We start from the raw sequence: 13571 nt of genomic DNA, 5'->3' as shown, positions 1-13571 counted from the left end.
CTGCTACAATGAACAAAGACTCTTGTAAGGTGGTGGTACAACTCCTTGGGTGGTTATGTAATTTATTCAGCTAGCTCATCACTCTAGGAGTGTGAAGACAAAAACTATTTCTGGCCTGTGGACACCCGCTTTTAAAGCTGTATAGCGTAAGTACAACAGTTGTTAATTAAACAAAATGTCACAAAAGTATAGCTCACTTTTAGTGCTAAGGAAATTTGGGAGAGATGGGAATATGTAGTATATATATAGTAGTCAAAATAACGTTTAGCAACTAAAATTTATAACGTGTTTTAGTGGTAGGTGTTTTAAATGATCTCTAGGGACTCCAGCACAAAAATTCTTGGCACAAGTCCATATAGTAGCATTTAAAATAGATATTTAGTTAGTGCTCACGTTTCGAAAGACAAACACATAAGCAGATAAACCAGGCAAAATTGCAGCCGAATAATAAGCATCTATTTAGTGAGCACAAAATATTTAATAAATATTGTAGAAATAATACTTTTCTTTCAGCATAATACAACACAAGTAATTAACACTTAATCTGCAATTAAATTAGCTTTTCTGCAAAATAGCTACTCTGCCTTCATTAGCTTTGAAGAGAAGCAAGAAAGCAAAAGACAAGGTTCCAGTGTAACTTTTTAACACATATTTAATAACTCCTATGACTTTTCTGTTTATATGTAAGAATATAATTGTTTATTTAATTCATTGAATGTAATGTACTCTTGTCTGTTGTATAATTGCACATACCTGATTGATATTATTTGTTGTTTGCTATAATTGTATGATTGTGTTCAATAACCATTGTTTATTTTATATGTTATAAATTTACTCTTATTATCAACTTATTTGATTGGTCAACAAGCCTATTATGGAAATAATTGCAATTTTTTTATTAACCGTTGTATATGTAGTTTTAAACTCCACAATATGTTTACTATTATGTATATTATTGTGAATGCTTAATGTTAATTTTATTGTATGCTTTCTAATGCTTTATCGTTAATATGTACGCCTTGTTTATCTTGGTTTTGTTTTTACAGAGAAGTTTATCTTAATACAATTTGGTCAGTACTAATACTAATACTAATATCAATAATCCTGACCAATAAGATGTGCAGGAAGCCTGACCAATACAAATATGCTCTGCTTTGCTGCGATTTATTTAGTGCTAAGTGTTCTGAATACTATCTCGGGACTCTAGCACTTAAATTGTTTGCAACAGTCCATATAATAGTTATATATAATCAGGGATTACTGGTTTTGAAGTGGTTGGGCAAAATTAGTTGGTCGAGAGCACATCTTGTCCTTCCTTTAAAATTTTTGGATTTCGTACCGATTTTATAGCATACATAAAATTCAATTATTCCTTTATTGATATGAATATGGGATAAAATTATTAAAGGCCTTGCCGAATAACTCATTTGCAAGAACTAAAACAAGTTATAGTTATGAAAAGTGGTCTGTCATTGGATGGTTCTGCTGTATCACTATTTCTTCTTCCTCTAAACAGTCCTACAATGAAAAATGTTTTTAAAATAACATAAATTTGTCATAATATCTGCATGGAATCTAACCAAAGCAAATATTTTAGAAGTTGATCCGTTTACAACGTAAAGATATAGAGGAGGGAAGGAATACGTGTTAGCAACACACACACGCACACACGCACGCACGCACACACACACAAACACACACATACCAGAGGAGAAATAAAGGCTATGTATGTCTAATTACCATAGTTACAGCAAAATAGAAAAGCAAAACAACACCATGACAGAGTTTTTTTCTATTGCAAATGCTTGTTTTGGCTAGGAAGCAGAAGAAATAGGTTAGAGATGTAGAAACTATATATTATGATAATACTTACAGTATCCCTTTATTAACCTAATACCAAATCATACTTATATGCGTGTAGTTGATCAAACATATGCATAAACAATGTTCAGAATCCAACAGTTTGGTACAATGTTTGTGATACTATAGTACATAAACTTACTATATGTCTGTAATAGGCTTTTATCACTCTAGCCAGAGTCCCACTGTTGTGGACAGCCACAGTCTTCCCATTTACCACTGAAATGAGTAAAGATCTCACATTTATAAGTAAGGCAAGTAAATAATAGAGTCCAGAAAAAACAATTCTGTCTGCAAAGAAAAATGTACATGATCCAATTTTGGTGTACACTATGTCATAACCTTTTGTTTTTACCCACAATTTATAAACCTAACACCAACAAATCAATTTATAAACTTAACATCAGCAAATTTGTACTCACCGTGCCTCCTGTTGGGTGCAAAAAAAGGTACTTCTTCAGGCCTCCATGGTGGCTGACTGTCTAAAAAACCCAATGTGCTTCTTAAGCCTGTAGATCCTACAAACGGGTAAGTGGCCGTAATATGCGAGCTCAAAAACAAATGCTAATTTTGGCGTATAGATTCCCAGGACTTCTGCCCTGACCAGAAAGCAATGAGGTGAAATTTGTTCAAGATATATGCAGCCTTGAGTTGTCTCTGAAAGTGCATAATCTCCATAACCATGGTACCAGTTCTCACACTGGACCTGCAGAAAGACTGTAGCTCAACCAAGACTCAGGAACCAAGCTTCAGAACAATATTACAAAATCCTTGAATGGTTATTCTATGATATACAAAAACGATTAGTAATCCCGATTAGTTAATTAAGGATTAATTAATAAAACGCTTCATAGTTTATGTTGTTTATATTATTGATTGTTGAAAATATAACCTAGCTGAGTATAAGAATAAATCAAAGTTTTGTGTGCTGCATTATATGCAGACTCTAATGCTTCGCCTCCTATGGTTATGACCTTTACGCAGAAAAATAGGAAGACAACATATAATAAATGGAATAACTCTCTATAATAGAAGAGCTCAATAATCTCCAGTAAAATTTCACCCCTTATAAAATGCTTTCTACCTAGCAAATTTCAAAATGAATAATATATTATTCTTGAAACTTGTTCATTAAAAAACCTAGCAGTATTCTAAAAGACAGACGTAACACTATGACTTACTATTTTTATTCACAAACGAGCTCACTAGAGAGCTCGTTTATTGTCAAGTGTCATGACATCAATGTCACAGGTGCTCAACTTCTCAATATTTTGAGACTGAATGCTACTCAGCTGGTCGCCGCCACTAGTTTGGCACTTTGCCACAAGATATGGAGTACCTGTTAATAAAGATGATTGAAGGACATGACATCTAGTTTATCTTTTATTATTCGATTATAGGGCAACTGCATTAACAACCAGCAAAAGTGTTTTTTTGAGTTTACCGGAGAATGCATGCCCAAAAAGTGTTAACTAATATGCACCATCTTATCAAGAATATCAAACAGTGTAGAGTTTGACTAGTTTGTTGTTTTGTTTTCTAGAAATAAAAACGTGCTAATTATTTAAAAATAAACATACCGACTTTCACCTACTGGTTTCTGAGATGGACCACCACAAAACACTCTAGTCCTTTTTCTGCCAACTTCTCAGTGAGAAGTTCTCATCCTATATAAGAGAAAATCACGTAATCAATTGAGGATAGAACATGCTATTAGATTAATTATCTTAAATCTTGTTATTTATATGCAACCTATTATTTTTACAAACTCAAGTACACAAGTTCTTCTGTTCTCTTTTTAGAATATTTGTTAACATAATCTTAGTGGCATATTGTGCATTGAGTTAGACCCTGTACCTAAGTGAAGTGACTTATATTGCAAATTACCCAGCTAAGAAGTTGCTGCATGCTATGTTGGTGAGACCGGTCGCCAGTTAAGAATGACAGCAGATAATCATATACAATTAAATGAATAATCAAACATTAGTAAATATTAAATTAAATAATTAAAAACCATCATACATACGCGCTTAAAAAGATTGTTCAAACTTCTTCTATGAGACCTTGTGATTGCGTTGGCCTTTCGTTGGGATTGTTTCTGTAACAATCATTAAGTACACATGTATATGGGTTACGATTTTGTGCAATAAACATAAATACATGTAAATAAAAATAAAGTGATTAACTCATGCACTTATGTACAGGTACATGAAGATTACATTATTAACCAAAACAAGTAAAGGGAAATTATATGCGTTCATTCGCGCTGTTACCTAACGAAAATGAAGTAGTGACCAATTTTACATAGACATTTTGTAATGCGCTCATCATATTGAATACTTCAACTAAAACATACAGACATCGTATTATTAGGTTTAGAAGCCTGTACTGGTACCCAAATCCTGCACAGTACAGGTAACAGATATGACCCTAATCCTGCACAGTATAGCCATACCATATGCAAGGATTATAGGTTTGTACAGGCACCAGACATGACCCTAATCTTGCACAGTATAGCCATACCTTATGCACGGATTAGAGGTTTCTACAGGTACCAGATATGACCCTATTACTGCACAGTATAGCCATATCATATGCAAGGATTAGAGGTTTGTCCAGGTAACAGATATGACCCTATTCTTGCACAGTATAGCCATACCATAGGCAAGGATTAGAGGTTTGTCTAGGTAACATACCTGACCCTAATCTTGCACAGTATAGCCATACAATAGGCAAATATTAGAGGTTTGCACAGGTACCAGACATGACCCTAATCTTGCACAGTATAGCCATACCTCATGCACGGATTAGAGGTTTCTACAGGTACCAGATATGACCCTATTACTGCACAGTATAGCCATATGATAGGCAGGGATTAGAGGTTTTTACAGGTACCAGATATGACCCTGATCCTGCACAGTATAGCCGTGCAGTATGCAAGGATTACAGGTTTATACAGGTACCATATAAAAAGCAATATTATTATCCTTTTTAAAAAAAGAACTAGTGCTACTAGTAGTAGACTACCACTACTACTAGTTCTATTAATAGTAGTAGTAGAATCCATGGGCAGGGTGAAAAAGTGCCCTAATCCTTAATGACGTTACAATCAGATAGGCACGAATAAGCATGCAAACTAGATCTAATTTCCTATTTTATTGTCTGTAAAAATGTGTAGAAATCATTTTATATTGGACAGAAAACCAAAAAATGTCATTCCAGCATAAATTACCGAAACTTGTTTGGAGACTGCTTTATAGAAAATTTGAGACCATGCATATATTCAATTTTTTTTCCAATTACACTAAAGAACATTAATTAATTTAAAGAATTAATCTTTTAATTAATTTTTAATTAATTAAAAGAAGGAGCTAATTTGAATGGGGCATTGCGCAAGAGCCCGTTGATAATAAACATGCAGTAGGATCTACGCAAGTATCTTAACAAGGATTAGGTTTCTTTTCTGTTTACTTTTATAGCTCCGTATAGAGGCTACACGACACTGATTTTACTTGTTTTCTTATTTCAAACTGTCGATCTGCCGTTAGGGGAGTCGGTCTAATTGCCCTGTATTTTGTTAGATACTCAAGCTGAAGGATTTTTTATGAAGCTGTCATTATACCTACATGTATATACATACAGACACAGTTACAAGTGTTTAAGATAAACTTCAATGATATTTTTTATACAAGAGAAACATTCTGTAGTAAAGTTACGTGATCAGACTAAGCATTAGTGAGCCTTTAGTATAACACTGTTTGTCAAACGCAGGTTGTTGTCTTTCCTAAGGATTTAGCTTCTCAAGGAATGTTTCAAAGCTATTGATAGCCTGTGTTCCACGCACTTGTTTTTCATCTATGAACGATGAAGTGACCATCGTTCCTTATGAATACCGGCTTATAAAAAAGCTAGGGTTAGGATAATGAGAAAACTGCTTGCTTTGGTTTTTCTTTGGGAAAAACCGAGGCCTTACGAGAGAGTGAAATCATCCGAGACAAGTGACTCGACATTCGTTCGATATACAAAAAGGCTGTAGCTACAAGTTTGCATAACTTTATTATACGTAAATGCCATACCTGTAGTTTACTTAGTATCTGAGATTGTTTTACAGCAAGGTTAGAGTACGTGAAAACTGTTACACTGATGTTCCTAATCTTTTCTGTCAATTTTCTGTCAATGTTCATTGTTTGTGGCAATTGATGAGTCGGATCAATTTATGGGGCATAAATTTATCTTTTTGTAATAAATATCAGTTTGGTAGAATATACATTGTTGTAGTATTGATCTGCACATGGTCTCTTGTTTTTGCACTGCTCGTTCTACTCTTGTACTTACAACAGCTAATCACCAGTACTACTGAGTCATTGACTAAAATATGTAGCACACAAATACACCTATATTTATATAACCAAACTTGGTAAGATCAGCCAACTTGTAGTAGATTCCACATAGTAGTGTTTACAAGTGCAGTAATCCGCTATACTAGTGAGAAGCACACCCGTAAACTCACTAGAATACATGCAGAAGACCCAACCTACCAGTAGTCTTCTTTCACATTTAGAAAAAAAGAACATTGAAGGGATTTTTTCGAGTTATCTCCCCATGTATACGCACTCTTACACCTGGCACGGTACATGTATTTATACTTGCTACAGTGCATTTCGCGGTGTTATACTGTGTTATTATAATGTATGGTGATTAAAATGCATTTAATTATAAAATTACTATCAGTCTATAGTATTTTATGGGTACATAGTTTGAACACTTTTGATAGGACTATTTTTTGGCACTTAGTCCAGACATTGACTTTAGTTTTATAGTATTATCACTTGTTACATGTTGGATGTTGTTGGATATTTGTAGAGACTAATTCAGTAACAACCGGGAGCATTGAGTAGTGCGCAGGAAAAGAGGGTGAAGTGTATTTGTTCCGAATACAATCAGCAACATACGAGTAAAAAGATAGCATGTGAACCAACGTAATATGATAATGCTACATATTCCTTATTATATAAAGTAGAGCTGCACAACAGTTATAAAAATTGATCGCGATTAATAACTGGTCTGAACCAGTTAATCTTTGATTAATCTTAGAATTAATCTAGCAAAAACCTGCGTGTTTAAAAACAAATAATACAGCTACATATAGATTAATTATATTTTAAACCATTGTTAGCAGTAGTACACGTTATGTACAATGTAGATAAGTTACAACGTAATAATTATTATGAGTATAAAAACTGTCTATGAAAGTCTATAATTAAGTCAGCCAAGAGTTGAAGCAGCACAGTTTATTCACATTATCTGAGTAAAGAGATGCCCTCTTCCTACATACAATATTGCCAGCTTTAGAGAATAGCCGCTCACAGGGGACAGTAGTGCCGGTAGTCTGTAGTATTAGTTATTGTGTGCGACAGCTGGTGATGATTTCTGCGCGGTAGGATGAGAATTACATATAGTTAAAATATATCTTAATGATGATGTGCTGTAGTGGTAAGCAAATTCTTTCTGGCATATACTGCACTTCGCTTTCTTGTTTACGCTTCCAACAACTTACAGAAATGCGCTACCTAGGGTGGAAGAAATTTTTCTGCTTTCATGTTCCAATGAAGTGTCAATCTTATACTACTAATATTCTGAAGCTGAAATATGATTGTGATTTTTTTGAAAAATAAAAATACATGTATAATTCACTTATGAAAATTTTTATAAATAAACAAAAATAAACTGTAAGATATTAAATAATACTGAAATCACGTTTTTGCTATTAGCTAGAAACATGGTCAGACAACTAAGAACATGGCAGCTTACAGCTAGATTGGCACGGCGCTTGTATACATTGTATTGCATAAACAAGTTTAATGTTAGCGACTCACTGTGTTTAATTGTGGTTGTGGTTTAATTTATTGGTAAGAAAATGTTGCTTGTCATAATATTTATTTGTTAGTAAATTTAATGGTATCAACCTGCTACGTTAGTATTACTAACGTATAGTACTGAACAGTACAAAAGAAAGGAACAACATCAAGATCATCACCTCGGTTGCATTTTAATTGAAGAATTATTGGCCCAACTCAGTTAATCGTTTATTTGTAGTAGTGGCGTTAATCGTTTAATTAACGCGATCATTGTGCAGCTCTAATATAAAGGCATCAGCAAAGCGAGAGCATGAAACAAAATAATAATATAAAGTGTATTTACTGAACTACTGAGTATAATAAAATGACTAATACAATAGTAAACCTGCATCTACAAGTCTAGACGGTTTACCAGTTTACGGGTTCGAGTGCTCTGACGAGGAGCGGTCGTAACCTGTGGTCTGGGCTAGCTATATAAGCGCTGTCTACTCTCTGTAGTTTCAGGAGTATTAGATATGTGATTGTCAGTATTCTGATTGTCAGGTAGAGGTTTAACTGCATGTCGGTTACGGGGAACTTCACTAGAGTCAGTGAGCACTTGAACGGAATTGTCAGGAAGTGTCTGGGTTACGATACCGGTTCAATCTAGATCACGTATGTATACATTGTCAGAGGGTACGACCTCTGGTAACTTACGGGCATTATGACATTGGTCGTAGTTAGTCTTCATATTCTGTATGTACGTGTGCTCTCGATCCGAGATGATATTGTAGTCGGGTACAGTCGGCATTAGAGAAGAGGAATCAACAGGCAAGTCTGTCTTAAGTCTTCTATTTATCAGCAGTTTGGTGGGTGAGTATTCATTTTGGATGGGTGTGCTACGATACGCTAGTAGAGCTCAGTACGGGTCAGCAGACTTGTTAAGCAAGTTCTTGACAGTGCGTACAGAACGCTCAGCAGCTCAATTGCCTAGTGGGTAATGTGGAGAGCTAGTCACACTTTGGTAGGAGTAATCTTTGGCGAATTCCTTAAATTCTTGACTAGAATATTGTGTCCCGTTGTCAGATACAACTGTTTCGGGTATGCCATGTCAGGCAAATATAGATTTGAGAGATGTCATGACAGATCTGCTGTTTAGGTCGGCTAATTTACTAATCTCTACGTATTTCGAGAAGTAGTCTGTGACAAGGATGTAATTAGTTCGCTGCCAGTAGAATAAGTCTGTCGCTACACAATGCCAAGGTCTGTTGAGCAGTGTACTGGGCTTCAACGGTTCACGTTACTCTGACTGGTTTTTCTGGCAAGTTGCGCATGTCTTTACTATCTCTGCTATTTCAGCCGAGATTCCAGGCCACCAAACTGAGTGGGGGGTGCGTTCTCTGCATTTCTGAATACCTAAATGTCTGTTATGTAACCGTGATGGTATATCGTGACGTTCTAAGAATGATATGACCATACATGTACCATTTAATAGTTAACCATCAGTTAATGTTAGATCGGACTGGGCGCGCCAGTATGGTTTCAAGTTGGTTTCCACGTCGGAGAGATACAACGGCCAACCGTGTTGTGTATATTGGATAACTAATTGAAGTGTGGTATCTTCAGACTGTTTGCGTTTGAGGTCAACTAATCTCGGCTCAGTTAATGATAAATAGTTAATGTCTGAAACAGCACTGATTTCCACTTTATTGGCCAAATCGATATCGTCCTGGCTCGGCTTTCCAGACGGTTGCCGTGAAAGTAGGTCGGCGATGTGATTGGTTTTACCCGGTATGTATGACACAGTAAACGAGTTTTTCATTGTTCATAGACTCTGGCGTTGGATACGTATTGTCAGACCATTCACAGCCTTAGAGTTGAAGATTGGAACTAAAGGTTTGTAGTCAGTCTCTATTCTGACATCAGGGTGTACCAGAATATACATTTCGAACTTGGTGCACGCCCAAGCTCTTCCTAAAGCCTCTTTCTCGATCGGAGACCAATTCTTCTCAGTGCCAGTTAACGATCTAGACTCGCATGCTACTAAGCGACAAGTGTTGTCTTTCTGAATCTGAAACATCACCGCTCCTAGTCCTTCATTAGATGCGTCACACATAATAATAGTGGGACGTTCTGGACAATACCAGGCTAAACATGGAGTAGATTTAAGTTCGGCTTTGATATCGATGACAGCCTGACGCTGTGCAAAATCCCACACCCATGGAGTGTAATTGTGGAGTAAAGCTCGGAGTGGTATGGTTAATTCAGTTATTCTCGGCGAAAATTTACCTAACTGATTGACGGATCCTAATAGTGATTGGAATTTTGTTATATTCTCGAACTACCAGGGTCGGGTAGTTCGAGAATGTCTCTTATGCGGTCCGGGTCGGCACCGACGCCGTTTGCGCTTATAACATGCCCCAAGAACTTAACTGTTGATTGTCCAAATTTACACTTTTTATAATTCAGTGTCATGCCTGCCGCTTTGAGTCGGTCTAGAACTCGGCGTAGGCGAGCATCATGCTCGAATCGACTTACAGAACTATAAACCATGGAATCGTCCGTATGGCATACTACATCATCCAATCCATCGAGTATGTCCTTCACACATCTCTGGAAAATGTCACCAGCACTAACCAATCCGAAAGGTACTCTGTTGTAGCAATACCTACCGAAGGGCGTTATGAATGTCGTTAATAAATGTGAGTTGTTAGCTAATGGTATCTGGTAATAGCCCAAGTTGGCGTCGAGTTTAGTCAAATAACGAGCGCCTGAAATTTTGGCTAATGAACTGTCTAATGAGCTACTACGATGTGTGTCACGTTTAACTGCTCGGTTTAAGTTTGACAAGTCAGCACATATGCAAATCTGGTTTTGGATCCTTTTTTGGTACTTGGACCATACCCGCACACCAGTCGGTCGGCCTTGTCACCTTATATCACACCACTTGACTCCATTTTGTCTAACTGTCTCTTGACTATCGGCAGTCTAGGAAGTGACACATCATACGATTCGTGTAACGCCACAGGTTCAACATCGTTCTTAACTTTTATGTTGTATGACCCGAAAAGTTTACCTAAGCCTACAAAAACTTCAGGATATGTCGTTTGAAATCTATAAAAGTCGGTAACATGTGAAGCATCAGTAACGTTCATAAAATGCTCAGTATCACAATGAACTAAACCTAAAGAAACACAAATGGTTTTGCTCAACAAATTATTTTGCTGGTTTCGTACAATGTAAAAAACTTCATTTACATGCCTATCAGCTATTCTCAATCTAGCATTTACTTTGCCAAAACAGGTAATACAGTGTTGCCAGGGCCTATGAGACGTCTATCTGACTGGCATATTTGGCTGCTATGCCAACCAAAGTCACTACACACTGACACATCCGCACCAGTGTCAAGCTTAAAATCATGTTTTACTTCGTGACTGTCATCTAAGGATACAAATAATGATGCAGACCAAGGTTTGTTTGTAATATTAGCATGTCTAACTTCACCTAAGAATGGGTCGGGTAAGTTTCCTTCAGTTAGTTTAGCATTTTCCTTCCGACACATAATCTTGCAGTCGCGAGATGGTGTGAGGTTACAAAAGTCACATTTGGATTTGATGGTTTGACAAGACTGCTTGTTGTGCGGTGGAGTTTTGCCGCATCGAGTGCATCTAGTGTTGTTGTTAGAGTTATGCTGTTTATACGTAGTCTATGTTTGGACTCTGCGTTCTGCGGTTTTGAGTCTCTGTGTGTGACTATTCTGGCGTTTATCTCGGTTATTGTTGTAACCTTTGGATCTCACCATGTCCACCGTACCGATACGACCAGCAACGTTACCACCAAGCTCTTACCAAAGGTTGAGCTTCCTTAGCAGCTTCAAATCGCCTACATATTTCTACAGCAGCAGCTAGATTTAAGTTTGCTTCCGACTGCAACTTTTCACTCAGTCCGTCATCACTAACTCCTACGACTAACCTGTCTCTTATTAGTTTTTCTCTCAACGCTCCATACGCACAATTCTCTGCCTGTCTATGAAGCTTATGTATGTAACTGTGCATTCCATCTTGACCTTGAGTTGGTTTATTAAATCTAGCACGTTCTACGATGGTATTATTTCTGATGCCAAAGTAGTCGTTGAAGGCCGTGATCACGTTATCATGTGTGTCTTCGTCTATATTTCTGGCTAGTATAATATCTTCTGCTTGCTCTCCTAAAGTATACACAAATGTATTTGTCTGTTCGATTTCTGGCTGTTAGGATAGCCTGCTGGCATTCCTATATTGTAACCACCTTGCCCTCCATCTAGTCCATTGAGTCAGATCTGCAAAATTGAATTTATCTGGAGGTGTCAATCTTGGTGCATGAAATCTAGGAATAACAGCTGCTTGAGGGTTCTCATCCTCTCCAAATATGAACAATTGGTCAGGAAGAGGAGTTTCGCCGCCACCATATATTATTATCACTTGTTACATGTTGGATGTCGTTAGATATTCGTAGAGACTAATTAAGTAACAATCGGGAGCATTGAGTAGCGTGTCGGAAGAGACAGTGAAGTGTATTTGTTCCGAATACAATCAGCAACATACGAGTAAAAAGATAGCATGTGAACCAACGTAATATAATAATGCTACAAGTTTGTGCTGATTTTTCTATTACCGATTGTGACTTGCAACTTCTTTTAACTTTTTAATATTATTTTTCTCTATCGCCTTCACTTCTGTATCGCACCCTAATCTAACAATTATCCACCCAAGTCACATTGACATTGTCTCGCGAAGGCAGATTTGACCTATGCAACAGTGTATCCTTTCATAAAGATATCATTAATTACGATTGACCTAATTTTACCTTTAAAACTAGACTTGGAGGCAAAATTACATTGCTTAAGTATCTAGTCCATAGAGTTATCTCCCCCTAGAGTGATAACTATACGAGCGTTTCCGGTGCCTACAAGGAGCGTTTAAGCCACGCCTCTTTTTTGTGCTAGTCAGTCGTAGTGATTGACTAGATCAATAACATCAGCCATGAGAAGGGTTAAACAAGGAGCATGAATTTCCCAGTTAAGGTAGTAATCAAGGCTCATATTAAAAAATGATGATTATAGTTTATTACTCTAATATATGCTTATTATTTAAAGCAATTCAATTCCTACCAGGATCACTAAACATATTATGGAAATGTTTACATTTTCATATCCATTTCCATCAATGATATACAGCCCCCACAGCCCCATACAGCAATGATATACAGCCAATGATATACAGCCCCCTGTATATCACTGTTTCCATAAACATAAATATTTCCATAATTTTAGGGAAATGAATATGGAACTTTTATTTTAGAAATATGGAAATGTTATTGAAATGGAAATAATATGGAAATGTTATTGAAATGGAATTAATATGGAAATGTTATGAAAATGGAAATAATATAGAATTGAAGTAGGGAGATGTTATAAAAATGGAAATGAATTATGGAAATGATATAGAAACACTATGGAAAAGAAGAAGGGAAATGTTATGGAAATAGAAATAATATGGAAATGAATTATGGAAATGGAATTAATATGGAAATGAATTATGGAAATTTTATGAAATAAAAATAATATGGAAATATATTATGGAAATGTTATGGAAATGAAAATTGTGACATACACGTAATCCCTGATACCTGCATGACTTGCAAAGGTACTGAATAGATAGTGTTAAGTAAATGAGTTAATGCAATCAGTTACTCATAGATAAGATAGATAGTCATACTGGGGTTGTATTACATTAGCGTGATGGGAAGCTAGTCGACTGCCATCAACTATGAGCTGTGCTACCCGAGTTGCTCGAGTAATAAAAAAGTCTTTGGACAGAAAATTTATTTTTATAT

At 36.3% G+C, this 13571-nt stretch overlaps 1 long non-coding RNA gene across 1 annotated transcript; it reads right to left on the bottom strand.

The window, feature by feature from the left end:
* Nucleotides 1–1461: 1461 nt before the first annotated feature.
* On the bottom strand, nucleotides 1462–2382 carry LOC137395060 (uncharacterized). The gene is made up of 3 exons (XR_010978440.1): nucleotides 2283–2382; nucleotides 2003–2079; nucleotides 1462–1518 (listed from the first exon to the last, which is right to left on the bottom strand). It is a non-coding gene; the product is annotated as an uncharacterized lncRNA (long non-coding RNA).
* Nucleotides 2383–13571: the final 11189 nt, after the last annotated feature.

Source organism: Watersipora subatra, chromosome 4 (assembly GCF_963576615.1).
Source record: "Watersipora subatra chromosome 4, tzWatSuba1.1, whole genome shotgun sequence".
Lineage (NCBI taxonomy): Eukaryota > Metazoa > Bryozoa > Gymnolaemata > Cheilostomatida > Watersiporidae > Watersipora > Watersipora subatra.
This window is presented reverse-complemented; position numbering and strand designations above follow the sequence as displayed.